Source organism: Phoenix dactylifera, chromosome 15 (assembly GCF_051530095.1).
Source record: "Phoenix dactylifera cultivar Ajwa chromosome 15, Ajwa_hap1_PhDact_Kaust_v1.1, whole genome shotgun sequence".
NCBI lineage: Eukaryota > Viridiplantae > Streptophyta > Magnoliopsida > Arecales > Arecaceae > Phoenix > Phoenix dactylifera.
Genome location: NC_143204.1, coordinates 4,990,870 through 5,006,452, shown reverse-complemented (window position 1 = coordinate 5,006,452; position 15,583 = coordinate 4,990,870).

Here is a 15,583-nt window from a genome sequence, read left to right as displayed (position 1 = left end):
CCAATTTGTTTTTCTACTTCATTTCTGAACTCTTTGAACTTTTCAAAAGATTCAGATTTGTGTCTCATAAGATACACATACCCATACCATGAATAATCATCGATAAAGGTAATGAAGTACGAATAACAACTCCTAGCTTGCACATCGAATGGGCCACACACATCTATGTGTACCAGGATAAGTATTTCAGTGGTCCTCTCCCCATGTCCTACAAAGGGCAATCTAGCCATTTTTTCTTGAAGACAGGACTCGCAAAGTGGATATGACTCGGAAGTCAATGAGCTGAGAAGCCCATCTTTATCTATTTTGTTCATTCTGTCTTCTCCAATATGGCCAAGTCTGAGGTGCCACAAATATTTTTGGTTTATCTCATCCCTGGATCTTTTGGATCCTTTGGCACTCACTTTTTGCTCAGACACATTTACAGATACATCCATATACAAATGATAGAGACTGTCAATCATAAAACCACGTGCGACTATTTTATTTCTGAAATAAATAGAATAGCAGTCTTTGTCAAATGTAAAAAAACATGACCTTCCTGTGCTAGACATGAAACAGAAATCAAATTTCTGCTAGCGACAGGTACATAATAACAGTCTCTAAGTAATAAACTAAAATCAGACGGTAGTCGCAGAGGGTAGGTGCCCACAGCCACAGCAGCAATTTTTGCCCTGTTGCCAACCCGAAGGGTTACCGCACCTTCCGCCAGCCTTCTACTTTCCTTTAGACCCTGCATAGTAGTGCACAAGTGAGACTAGAACCAGAATCTATAACCCAACTAAAAGTAGAAGAAACCGTTATATTAGTTTCAATTACGAGCAAGTCTATACCTTCTGAAGGTGTGTCAGCCTTCTTATTCTTCAGGCTCTCGAGATATGAAGGATAGTTCCTCTTCCAGTGGCCGTCGACATTGTAGTGGAAACATTTTTCTTTGTCATTAGCCTTTTTCTTTTGAACTTCTTTTTTTGGCTTCTTGTCTTTCTTCTGCTTCTTTGCAGGCTTCTTTTTCTTTTAAGTAGACTTTCTCTTGAAACCAGAAGTCAACTCAGCAGCAAGGACATTGCCCCTTGAACCTTTCAAGGCTCCCTCAGCAGTTACCAACATGTTTAACAGTTCAGTCTTAGTGCATTCAATCTTATTCATGTGGTAGTTTACTATAAACTGTCCAAATGAATCAGAAAGGGATTGAAGGATCAGATCTACTTGCAATTCCTTGTGCATGTTCATACCGAGCTTCTCAAGCTCCTCTAGGTCCTTGATCATAGTCAGACCGTGATCATGGACAAACTGCCCCTCGCGCATCTTTGCTTTGAAGACCCTCTTGGACACTTCAAAACGAACTGTGCGACTCTGCTCACTATATAACTTTTGCAGGTGTGCCAGTATGTCCCTAGCAGTCTTCATATTCTCATGCTGGCATTGGAGTTCATTGGACATGGATGTCATAATGTAGCACTTGACCCTAATGTCATCACCTGTCCTCTTTTCATGCATCGCACGCTGATCAGTGGTCGGACGTGCTGGTAATGTGGGGATATCATTGTCAAGCACATAGCCTATTTTCTCGCAACTCAGAACAATTTTGAGATTTCTAAGCCAGTCTCTGTAATTGGTACCGGTCAGTCTGTTGGTCTCAAGAATACGGGTCAAAGGGTTTGAGGCTGACATTGTGATCTGCAGAGAATAAATATTCTAGTTAGATTTTTGTACTTGATCCTAATTTGTTCTAGGGTCTTTTAGAACAAATGTACCTCCCACTATTTTTTCGAATTCCTCACACTCCTCTGGTAGGAAAACGGAAATCCTACACGACTAGGGTTTCTAGTGGGTACTACGGTCCCACCGATTTACATGCCACCTCACCTAACAGTTATTGGTGACACATAAATAGATGAGTGTACAACTCTTGTACAATGCTTCTCAAGCATGTTGCAGTGCTACTTGGTCTCTAAGTCATAAAAGACCTCACCTAACAGTTATTGGTCCCATTCCTTAGTTAAGTCAGACCCACTGTATAACCGTCGTCATTGGATCCTCACCTAACAGTTATTGGTGCCCAACCCCACCTTTACCCCTACAATATCTCATGTCTATAGAGAGGTCCAGCCCCCCGATGCAACTTGCCCCCTGTGTCCAGCCGAGACAAGTCAACACCAGAAAGACCTTAGCAGCTCTACTACGGTGGAAGACCTATGGACTTAATATTGGTTAATCATGTCTTAATGTTTGCAACTTGAGCTCTTCATAAGAGGTAATCGAACAATTGGCCAGGTAAGCAGGTGGGAGGCTCCGCTTACTCAGAGAGTAAGGTCCTAATTAAGTAACCACCTTTCATGCTTTCCTAGACACCAATTAGATCAATTACTCTAATATGACTCGCTCATGTTGGTTCACTCTCGACTTGATTGAGGAGGTTTTAGTTTAGGTCTCATTGGGATTACTCTACTAGTTTGCATCATATGTAAACCTATCTACCCCACTCACATTCGCATCACATGCAAACAGTACATCGCAGGCTGTTATAATCGCAGCAATAAATAAAGCTAAACTTTAAATAGGTGATGATCATGGATTCTAATTAGGTCATATTACAAGCACATGCACGTCAATCGGTCAACTGGTCTTCAACTCTTGAATTGGTCCTGAGCCTCCTTGATTCGATCTCTGATCAACTCTTGATCCAATCGCCATCAACCGCTCAGATCGCCGTTCATCTCATGTACTGTCTTCGACTTAATCGTTGACGTACATCACATCACAGAAATACAACCAGATATATAATAATAAATTACATCCCCTTTTAGGAGGCACGCAGGCCTCTCAAAATATTAAATAAGATGCATGCAAGCATTTAAAAAATTACATGACATTACAGATCACATCGCAGGTCATTACATTTGATACCAAAAGGGTTTGAATCCTATGATCATCACCGCATGCAACAATTATAATTTTTAGATCTGAAATCTAATTGATTATCTTATGACATGGGTTGCTGATCATGCTAAACATGATTCTAAACTTTGTAATCCCATTAACAATGCAATTAGAATCATCAATTTATCACATAAAAATCAGCATGCAAAAATCAGCAACCCTGAAAAAATCTGCATGCAGAAAAATTTCAGCATGCATAATCTTTCAATTTTCAGATCTTATACGCCTTTTAATAATTAATCCTAACCTTAACTACGAAGCCTAGGCTCTGATACCACTGTTGTGAACCCACCCATGCCGCACAAAATTAAAAATTTTCAGATAGAAGCGGAAGAGGCATGCGCGGGATCGACGTTCATCTCATGAACGTTGTTCAAAAACCGTTCGTAGATAGATTAGGATTAAAAACTTTTAATAACATTAGAAAGATCAGATCTTCACCTTGTGCGGGTAGATGATCACCGCAAACTGATGATCGTGGTTTTGGAAGAGGGCTCGCTTGAAGCCGTACAAGCGTCCGGCCTCTACGGGTATCCACACGAAGCAAAAACCGATCCAAACGCTCCAATCTCCCCGGGGTGCTAGCTCCCTTGCAGAGATATGTTTTGATGGCTGATCACCTCCCTTTCTTTCAACTCTTGAATGTCAGAGGGAGGAGGAAGGAGAAGATGAAGCCAAGGAAGAAGATCACCAAGCCTTGCAGCCTTTTTCCCTTGCTTGCGTTGGAACCCAAACAAGAGATGAAGGAGGGGCCACCAAGAGCTTTTGCTTGCTTCCTTTGCTTGCGGCTGAAAACCAAGGAGAAGGAGGAGGAGGCCACGGCTGGAAGAAGGGGATTTAAATGCCCTAGGGTGCCGCCAAGGCCTCCTCTTATAGATATGCGGAGCTCCTAACTTTTAGGAGCTCCTAATTTACTTCCAAAGAGGGGCGTCGGCCCCTCTCTTCATGCCGCACCAAAGAAACCAAAGGAGGGGCATGAGCCCCCTCCCTCTTGTATTGCCCTAGTCCTCCTCTAAGGAGGATTAGGAGGCCCCTATTTGGTTTAATCATAATCTCATTAGGCTTTAACCAATTCATGAACCATTTGGGTTTAATCTAGGTAAGTCCTAATCCAATTAGAACTTAAATCAATTATGACTCAATTGAACTCTTCAATCCTAATCCAATTAGGAGTCTTGTTAATTCAATAGATTAATAATTAATTAGGACTTAAGAATTCTAATTCAGTTAGGATTTATTCAATTTTAGTCCTAATCCAATTAGGACTCTAATTTGAATCCGAAGTCCTAATCCAATTATGACTTCTAGAAATTCTATTCTAAGTAGGAATCCAAATTGAATTCAAAATTCTAATTCAATTAGGATTGTAGAAATCCTACTCCAAGTAGGACTCCCAATCCTAATCCAATTAGGACTCTAGGAATCCTACTCCAAGTAGGATTTGTGTTTAAGTCCAATTAATTAATTTCCATTGTTCCTTCTTCAATTGATTATCAATCGGATTGATTACTTGTGATTCATAATCACATTTCAACAATTGGATCGGTCAATACTTCTAGTGTGTGTGACCCCATAGGTTCTATTCTGACTGGTGGTGAGATATATTGCGATCTCTATCACAACATCATTGAAAACTCCTTTCAATGGGTTGGAACAGTTCCAACTCAACTCATCAGGGTTTATCGATCATCAAGATATTCCCTATGAGTCTCACCATCCACCAGTGACACCTAGCAGCATGTAGTGGCTCCCAGCAGAATGGAATGATGAACCTCTAGGTGCAGTTATTGTATGATACAGTCCTATTATCGTGGATTCCTACAAGACGGAGGTCATGGACAACTCGTCAAACCTCATCGTCTATCATATGTCAAGATTTATTCGACTTAAATTCGAGAATGGAAAACTCTTTCTCCACTATGCATACTACCCCAGCCGAGATCTTACGAACTCAGTCTCATAAATCACATAGGATCTCTCCTTATCTACCAAGGTCGATAGATTCCATATAGGTGCATACCCTACTCCTACAGTGAACCTACTGCAGCCAATCTACACTGCATGGACCCATATGTCTAGAGACCATGTATATGTGCAGTCAAACTACAATAACCTCACTGTGAGTAGCCGAAGCACCGCAGGTCAAAGGACCAGTCACACTACTGCAACATCAAGCAAGTCACTGACGAGTGGATAGACATCCAAATGACTTCTTATCTTGGTCACGCTCAGTACCCTTATTCTTTAACAAGCACCTGCACTATTACTTTAGTGTCCCCACACCGTGGACTCGAGTCTCGTCCATCCTTAAGAAAAGTAATGTGTGCACTGATCGGATCGATCACTGTCCTCGTGATGATCCATCGATCAGGAGCATTTAGAAATCAATTACCAATGATACATGGCTCAAATTCTCAACTCTTGAAAATATGCATCATCATCTTATTAATTTCTTGGACGATTCATTGACACATAAACAATATGAATGAAAAAGATGCCTTTCATTTATTCAATAAAAATAAAGTTAAGTACAAATTATATCCCATAATTAATAATGTGTCAGCCAAATTGGCTTCTAGGGTATACATCTAACACTTAGTTAGTCTTTCTTTATCTTTAATTAAGGTACCAGTTTTTTGAGTTAGCAATTGGTTGCTTGTTTTAAGTTCTAAGTTTTCTTTGACAATAGAGTCCTTATCCTTAATCAATTTATCATTTTTATGAATGTAGGATTGATTAGTTAGCTTTAATTCTTTGTTTTTAAGGTTTATTGATCTATATTCATCCATTAGTTAATTAAAGGCATCATACAATTCTTCAAAGGTAAAATCTAAATATGTTTCAGATATTATTTCATTTTCGTTTGCCATAAAGGAGAAATTGACCTTTTCCTCTTATTCCTCTTCCGATGATGATGATGATTTATCGGAGTCAGTTCAGATGGTGACAAGAGCTTTCTTCTTCTTGTACTTGTTGTCCTTCTTCAGCAAGGGACAGTCGGCTCTGAAATGACCCGACTTCTTGCATTCATAGCATCCGATTCCCTCACTTTTCCTTTTCTTACCTTTATCCTTGTTGGAGGAACTCGAGGGAACTCTCTTATTATGGAAGGGCATCTTCCGATTGATGAATCTTCTGAATTTTCGCACAAGGAGAGCCTCTTCTTCATCTTCCTCATTGTCTTCTTCTGCACTGCTGCTACTGCAAGAAAGATCCTTGTTAGAAGAAGTAGACTTGAGGGCAATTATCTTTTTCTTATGGGAGGATTCTTCTTCGCTGTGTTGTTTCATTGTGAGCTCATGTGTCATTAGAGATCCAAGAAGCTCCTCGAGTGACAGCTTGATCAAGTCTTTTGCTTCTTGAATTGTCGTGACCTTGGCTTCCCATGACCTTGGTAAAGAGCGAAGAATTTTTCTGACAAGATCACTGTTAGTATAACTTTTGCCAAGGCTTTTTAAGCCATTGACAATATCAGTAAATCTTGTGAACATGCAAGAAATGGTTTCATTAGACTCCATTTTAAATAGTTCATATTTGTGAACTAGCATGTTAATTTTAGATTCTTTGACTTGATTTGTACCCTCGTGGGTCACTTCAAGTCTATCCCATATCTCTTTTGCAGAATTACAAGTAGAGATTCTATTGAATTCATTAGGGTCCAAGGCACAATAAAGAACATTCATTGCTTTGGCATTTAGTTGTGCCTTCCTTCTATCATTATCATCGCAATCTTTTTCAAGCTTGGGTATAGCGATGTTATCAACATAGATAGAAGGAATATATGGTCCATTAATTATGATGCTCCAAACATCATAATCTTGAGCTTGAATAAATATCCTCATTCTAGCCTTCCAATAGGTATAGTTAGCTCCATTGAACAATAGAGGCCTATTGGTGGATTGCCCCTCACTAAGGGAAAAACAGAAAGATTTATAGTGGTTCGGAGCCAACTCTTGCTCCTACGTCCACTCTCCATGTTGCACTTGGAAGTTCACTATAATTCCTAGGATTACAGCCGGTTGTTTTACAAGCTCACAACCCAACTTGTTGTTTTCACGAGGTCACAACGAACTCAGTCAGTTTTGACAGGCTCACGACTAGAACCACCCGATTGTTTTTCCGGATTCACAATCAAACCCAGTTGGTTTTCCCCGGTTCACCAACCACAACCTTGCACTGTTGGTTTTATCTTTGGCTCACCAACAAACCTTACAACCCTTGATTCAATCCTCTGATTGAATCAAGTATACAAAATAAGAGATTAAAAGTTCTCAAAGAAAGCTTCTAAAAAGCAAGTGTGAGACAATATAAACAAGGTTGAGTTAGAAGCCCTCAAACAGATTTTAGATGAGGAAGTGGGGGCTTCTCGATTTCTGAGTCTCCTCTTGAATGTGCCGAAGGATGGAGGACAGTAGTAGAGCCTTGAATGCGAAGGAAGCACTTTTTGGTTTGAGTTGAATGCACTTCTTCCTTCTTTTTCTTGGATTCACTCTTCGGAAGCTTTTGATGGATGAAATTACTTTAATGCTCAGATGGAATAGCTCTCTTCTTTACTACTACTGTTCACTCTGGTTATTTAAGTGGTTTCTTTCGAAAACTAGCACAGATGCTAGAGGTGGGTATTCATATTTCATTACGTTTACAGACGACCTTTCTAGGTATGGTTATGTCTATTTAATGAGACATAAATCTGAATCATTTGAAATGTTCAAATTGTATCGTAATGAAGTAGAAAAACAAACTGAAAAGAGTATTAAAACTCTTTGATCAGATTGAGGCGAATACCTTTCTAATGAGTTTTTGACATATCTAGAAGAGAATGGAATTCTCTCCCAATGAACTCCTCCTGGTACACCACAGTATAACAGTGTATCAGAAAGGAGAAATCGAACTCTGTTAGACATGGTTCGATCCATGATAGGATTTGCGAGTCTGCCCATATCCTTTTGGGGATATGCACTTGAGTCAGCCTGCTATATTCTAAATAAGGTTCCAAGTAAGTCTGTAAATAAAACACCACATGAGATGTGGACTGGACGTAAGCCAATGCTCTCTCACCTTAGGGTTTGGGAGTGTTCGGCATATGTCAAACGTTTGAAAACAGACAAACTTGAACCAAAGTCTGACAGATGTTTCTTTGTTGGTTATCCTAAAGAAACTAAAGGATATTACTTCTACTTTGCTGAAGAACAAAAGTTGTTCGTAAGCAATAGAGCTGTTTTCTAAGAGAAAGAATTTCTTAGTGAAGGAACTAAAAGCTCTAATGTTGAGCTTAGGGAAGTTCAACATGTAAAAGACCCGACACCATCTGCTAAACCAATTGAGTCGAATTTGATTAGATCAGATCCAGAACCCATCTTAGATGCACCATTAAGGCGATCAGGTAGAGTACCACGTCAGCCGGACAGATACTATGGTTTCTTGGTCCGGGACGGAGATCCTGTCGAACTTGATGAAAACGATGAGGATCCGATCACCTACATGGATGCGATGCAAAGGTATGACTCTGATAAATAGCTTGGAGCCATGCAATCCAAAATGGAATCCATGAAGGTCAATGATGTATGGACATTAGTTGACCCACCCGAAGGGATTAAACTCATAGGGTGTAAGTGGATATTCAAAAGAAAATGGGGCGCAGACGGAAAGGTAGAGACCTATAAAGCCCATTTGGTTGTCAAGGGATATCGTCAACATTATATTATTGATTATGACGAGACATTTTCTCCTGTGGCAATGCTCAAATCCATTCGAATTATGCTTGCGATAGCAGCACACTTAGATTATGAAATCTGGCAAATGGATGTAAAGACCGCTTTTCTAAACGGAGATTTAGAAGAGGAGGTGTATATGATGCAACCTGAAGGTTTTATTTCTGCAGACGAGTCTAAGGTGTGCAAGCTTCAAAAATCCATTTATGGATTAAAGCAAGCTTCACGGAGCTGGAACATACGATTTGATAAGGTGATCAAATCGTATGGCTTCATTAAGAATGAAGAGGAACCTTGCATTTATAAAAGGGCAAATGGTTCAGTTATCATATTTCTTGTTTTGTATGTGGATGACATTCTTTTAATCGGAAATGACATTCCTGCATTACAAGGAATAAAGGTTTGGCTATCATCTCAATTTGCCATGAAGGATTTGGGAGAAGCATCTTACATCCTAGGGATGAAGATCTATAGAGATAGATCTAGAAGATTGCTTGGATTATCTCAATCCACATACATTGATACTATACTGAAGAGGTTCAGTATGATTAATTTCAAGAAAGGCTATCTTCCGATGGGCCATGGAATTAACCTCTCTAAGAGGGATTGTCCGACAACCCCTCAAGAAAGAGAGAGTATAGATAGAATTCCATATGCTTCGGCAGTGGGATCTATAATGTATGCCATGACATGTACTAGACCAGACGTGGCATACTCACTAGGAGTAGTGAGCAGATACCAGTCAGATCCAGGTAGCAACCACTGGAATGTTGTAAAAATCATCCTTAAGTATTTGAGAAATACTAAAGATCAGTGGCTGGTCTACGGTGATTCTGACTTAAAACTTGTGGGATATACCGACTCAAGTTTTTAGTCAGATCAAGATGATAGCAAGAGCGTGTCGGGATATATCTTTACTGTTAAGGGTAGGGCCATCTGCTTGAAGAGTTCCAAGCAGCATACAGTGGCAGATTCTACATGTGAAGCAGAATATATCGCAGCATCTAATGCCGCCAAGGAAGCTGTGTGGTTGCGAAAGTTCATCACCGAGCTTGGAGTGACACACTCCATTGATGGTCCAGTGTCTATATTTTGTGACAATACTGGAGCCATAGCTCAAGCAAGAGAACCCAAAGCACATCAGCGGACCAAGCATATTCTACGTCGCTACCACTTGGTTCGAGATATCGTCGAACGAGGTGATATTGATCTTCAGAAGATCGACACAAAAGAAAATCTGGCTGACCCATTTACCAAAGTCCTCGGCATCAAAGAGTTCAACGAACACAAGTCGAAGATGGGTATTAGATACTGTGCTGATTGGCTTTAGGCTAAATGGGAGTTGTTGGGAATTGTATCCTAAATGTCAATCGTCAGCATGTTGATGATTGAATTTTATAAATGAATTGACAAATTAATAAAGTATTTTTTGGCATTATTCATCATTTTACATCTTCAAATGGACTCTTATATGATGAAGTCCTTAGGACTTATTAATGATAAAAGAGAATTTATCTTCGAGTCCTTAAACTAGTTCGCGACCAAATGATATGTTGTTACTAGGACGACAGTATTATCGAGATTAGGTCGTTGTGTGACATATACGTTGGTTATCCTCTTAACCAAGGAGTGTAGAGACACTGGTATGCCACACAGGTAAAGTGTAGGAGTACATTTCACTGAACGTGACCAATTCCGAAATGCTCTAATGTCAAGAGATGTTCCGAGTGGATATGGGTATAAGTTTGGCCCTCTGACCTGAGATCGTAACCTGTGACTAGCAAGCAACTCATTGTACTTTGGTACCGAACTACCAGAATTTCTAATTTAGTGAAGGAAGGTCACTGGGTGCAGTCAAGTACTTGCGTAGTCAGTTGTGAGTTGAGATGGAATTGACCCCTCTTGGAAACAGGAGATAATGTCTTGTGATTAATTTAGCAAAACCTTGGCCAGGGTAATCCCAGTGAGGAGTCACGGGATATCTAAAATTAATCACATAATGGATGTACTAATTATAGGGTTGACAGTGAGCTCTAAGTCATCCTGGCATTAGGAGTCAAAGGGATTGAATTATAAAGTAACCATAATTCAGGGTTCCAGAATACTTGCTTCGCATATATTCGGCCTATCCGGACGTCGGGTACCATTGTTAGATGGTCACATCGATTAGTGTAGGAAGTCGTTCCTATACTACCGGCTTAGGTTCGAACCTATGAGGTCACACACATAGAACATTCCTGATTGATCAAGAAGGCTGATGAATGATTAAGAATCATTTAGGAATAATTTGGTCAATTCGATTGGTAAATTATCTTATAAAATAATTAAAGTAATTATCGGAGGATTAATTAGTAATTAGATTGCTAATGAACTCAATTGGATTGAGTAATTAGACTAAGGATGAGCCAAATTGAATTAGATTCAATTCTGGGCTCAATCAGGGTTTTTGACCTGATTGGATTAGGTCTGAATCAAGAGAACTTAGGTTGACCAAATTAAATTAGATTAAATTTGTGCTTAATTAGGGATTGACCTAATTGGATTAGGTTCAACCCATGGTAATTGGATCATTCTATTTGTTAGGATTTAATTAAATTAAATGGGTTTGATCTGAAACTGTTCGGATCTTGAAATCCACTTGTCACATATCCATGCATGGCGCCATAAATTGATTTTTAATATGATTAAAAATTAATTTAAGTTATTTAATGGTGCCATGGGATACTTGGCAACATCAGAGACCTCTTTTGTTGCCCAGAGATGGTCACCCAAGAGGGGGGTGAATTGGGTGTTTTAAAAACTTTTTGCCTAATTAAAAATAAAACACACAAATATATGAACTAAAATAAGGATAAAGAGATAAGAAGAGACAACCACAAACACACGGTTTTATAGTGGTTCGGAGCCTTCACCGCTCCTACATCCACTCCCCAAAGTGCCTTTGGGAATTTCCACTATAATCCAAGATTACAGTACGGTAGTTTTGCGAGTTCACTACCCAACTCGTTGTTTTACACCGGGCTCACAACAAACCCTAAAACCCCCAATTTCTCTTAGGCTTGGGACGCCTTTCCCTTGTTCCAAGTCCCTTGACTGGAACAAGCACCACAATAAAAGAGTTTACAAAAGGAAATAAAAGCTCTAAGAAGCAAATATAACAATTATGAATAATGTAACCCGGAAGAATCCTTTTGCCGTTGGAAGCGTGGGAGATGTTGATTCTTCCGAGGTGGAGCGCGTAGGGTTGAGTGTGAGCTTCGAATCCCGAGCGCACGAGAGTGGTTGAGCTTGAAATCGCTTGGGAGACTTGAGAATACTTGATTTCCTTCCTTGAATGCACTCACTCCCTTGAGCTTTTCTTTCTAACTTCTCTCTTGAATGATCTAGCTTTTTGGTTGGTGAAGAGTTGTTGAGAACCACTTAAGAGGTCCCTTTTTATAGCCCAAAAAGCAAATATAGCCGTTAGAAACAAAAAGAGAAGGATTTGAAATTCAAACCAAACCTGAAAAGCTGTCAGTCGCGTCCCAGGCGCTCCGGGGACGTCTCCGCTACAACGAGGGACGTCTCGCCTACAGGATTTTACTTTTTATGTTGTCTGGGGTCGACTCGGCACTTTACGGGGATGTCTCGGCTTGTCTGCACTTTTTGCGTGGGGACGACTCTGCTGCCTTGGGGACGACTCCGCTTCTTTATCTCCGAAAGACATGTCCTCTGGAATTCCCTGAGAGAGTCGACTCCGCTCTTTCAGGGGACGTCTCGGCTCGTCTGCACTTTATGCATGGGGACGGCTCCGCTGTTTCAGGGTCGACTCCGCTGCCTTATCACCGAAAAAACCATTCTCTGGAAAACCCTGAGAGAGCCGTCTCGGCTATCTTGGGGACGACTCTGGAACTCTCCTTTTTACCTGCGGGGACGACTCGGCGTACAGTGGGGACGTCTCGCGCATATTTCTTGAAAACTGCCTTTCTGCCGCCACTGAGAGAGTCGACTCCGCTACTGAGAGAGTCGACTCCGCTAACGCGGGGACGACTCGGCAGGTGCCGGGGACGTCTCCAAGTGTGCCAGTTCTTCCTGTTTGTGCCAGAGACGTCTCTGAAACCATCAGGAGACGTCTCGGCTGTCCCTGAACTTTTTCATTAACTCAAAATGTTCTTCAATGAATTCATAAAAATTATGGGAACTTGCCTAGACATTTCTCAACAATATTCTAGATAAAACACATGAATTCCTTAATTAAATTGTTAAGATATAATGGAATTATGCTCTAGTGTTTTGTATTCATCAAAATCCATTAGGGGGTCAACATCTTTCATCATTAGATGGGTCGAAATTGAGAGATAAATTCATGAAAAGAATTGGATAAGATCAAATTCTCTCTTCATGGCATATGTCATCCTTATCTTTATCTCACTTCTAATTAAGGTTGAATTTCGAATTTAATCACCACAAAATCACCGCATGACCCTCTAATCTGATTGGGGGCATGGGAATTTCGAAATTGAAAGAGGGAAGTGGCAACATGATGAATGGTTTAGATTAGATCAAGCTTCATCATGTAATGGCACATGAACTTGAATTTTGAATTCAAAATTCAAAACCCCACAAAATCCTCCACAAATATGGGATGGTTGGCATGAAGTTAGAGGGGATAGCAACATTAAAAGGACCTCCATCAGCTGGTGGTCGAATTCAAGGAAAAAAGAGAGAAAAAGAAGAAGAAAAAAGGAAAAAGAAAAGAGAGGAACCCTAGTTCATGCATGGAAAAATTCTGCATTCAATCTAGCCGATTTCTTCCTCCTCTAAATCCATCGCGCCATTAGTGTTAGGGGTCCCTGATAAGAGTCTTTAGATCAGATCTAAGTCCTCTTCAATCCCTCCAAACCTTTCCTCCAAGTTCTTCCAAGAAGGCGGTTCAAAAGTTGATAGCGTTGGGAAGATCAAATTTTAGCCTTAAGAAATTCTACGCAAGCTAGCACTTCCGCAGAATTGAATCTCTTCAGAAACTTCGCGTGTACTTCTCGTACAGGCCATTCGTGTGCGTGGCTGCGAAGTCAAGGATCAGATCCACAACTTTCACCCATCATAAAAGGTATTAATCTAGCATTAATCATTTATTATGGTGTCAAGATCTAGGTCTGATTCCCCAAGGTTTTACCCTCTTTTGGGGCTCCTCACGGAGATATCTCTAGAATCTATTCGATGGATATTCGGAGATTAATTGGAATAGAGTTCTTAAGTTTCAGATCTGATAGTTAATCATGCATGAAAGTTTTAGCATAATTGTTTAAACAATTCCGGCATAATCCTATGTATTCTTAAGGTGCTGATTTCTAGATTTGATCTTGCAAGCATGCATGAATTAAATTGTTTGATTCGATTTTTCTGCTGCGTTTTTGAAACTTAAGAACTACGTATGGCTTGATCCCCCTTATGAAGGGGTACGTAGGCAACCAGATCAGGTTCAGCCATGGTTTTTTTTAAAAAAAATCAGCATGCTTAACACCGAAGAACTTAGGATTCACTTTCGGTGGTATCAGAGCCAGGTTCATGTTTAAACTTTTATGTTTTAATTTTTACAATTAAATATGAAATTATGAGTACGCTTAGATTAGATCTAAAGTATTTTTTATGATTGATTTAATTGCTGATTATGCATGATTAACTAGATCTGAAATTTTGAATGCATATGATGCATGTTTGTGTTAAGATTAGTAACATGAATAAATCTAAAATCATAATATTGTTTAGATTAGATCTAAACAAATTTTATGATTCATATAATCTCTGATTTTAATGAACAAATCACATCTGAAAATAAAAGTGAAAAAAACAAATACATAAGATGTATGTTGTTTGAATTAATTCATGTTGTTATGTATATGTGATGCATGAACATAAAACATAATGACTTAAACATGAATTAAATCTGATTACATATGATTAATTACAAATACTCAGATCTGAAAAAGAGTTTTAAGAACTGAAAGATTGTAATTAATATGTATTTAAAAGAAATATGCAATGATCAAAACTTTCATAAGTCTATACTTAATTAAAAATTAAGTGTTATGAAATAGAATTGTGACTCAACTAATTGACATTGCATAATTCTTTGGGCATATAGGTTAGCTTGAATCAAGTTCCTAGGATTGGGTTAGACCTAAGGTTAGAATCATACATGGACAAATAGAATTAATTGATCAAATCTAATTAAGTAGTAACTAGATTAAGTCAAAAAAATTCTAGGTCAATTTACAATAGTTGTGGATGGATCAAATCCATGTCTTTGATTAGACCAAAATGGAACTTGATTTAGGCTCAGAGGTGTAGCCCGAGTCATTTGAGTAATCAAATCGAAATTAATTAACCAGTCGGTGTCTAAGGTAAGTTTGGCAGTTTTGACCGGTGGTTTTTAATTGGGAGCTACTCGCACTGATTCGTTTTTGTCGAGTTAATGGCATATCCCTTCCACCGATCTTACTTATCTGGCCGACATGGTCAATCACATTTTGATTGGATCACTTAATGATTCGAGTTAGCTCATGCCTATAAGAAAAATCAGTTTGACTAATTTAGGTGCCTCCTTAACCGGTTTGAGTCTAATCTGATTTGGTGAAGTCAGTGGAAGAATTAGACTAACCGGATCTTCTCATCTATCCTAATTATGAAATCCTCTAAAATTATTAGGTCCTTAAAATGAAATGGTTATGGGGATAACTAGGTCATAGCCTCCCATTAAGTTGGGTAATAATGGGTCCAATGTTTTGATAATTATTGGAGGCGCGACACGCCTGGTACTTATTAAGTATTGGAATTGTCATTCAATATATGATGAGTTAAGTGTACCTTCAATAGGCGGTCAGGTGAGCCGAGCGACACTCGAACTTGGTCGTCTATTAGTTGATTAGACTTAACCCTATCATTTAATGGTT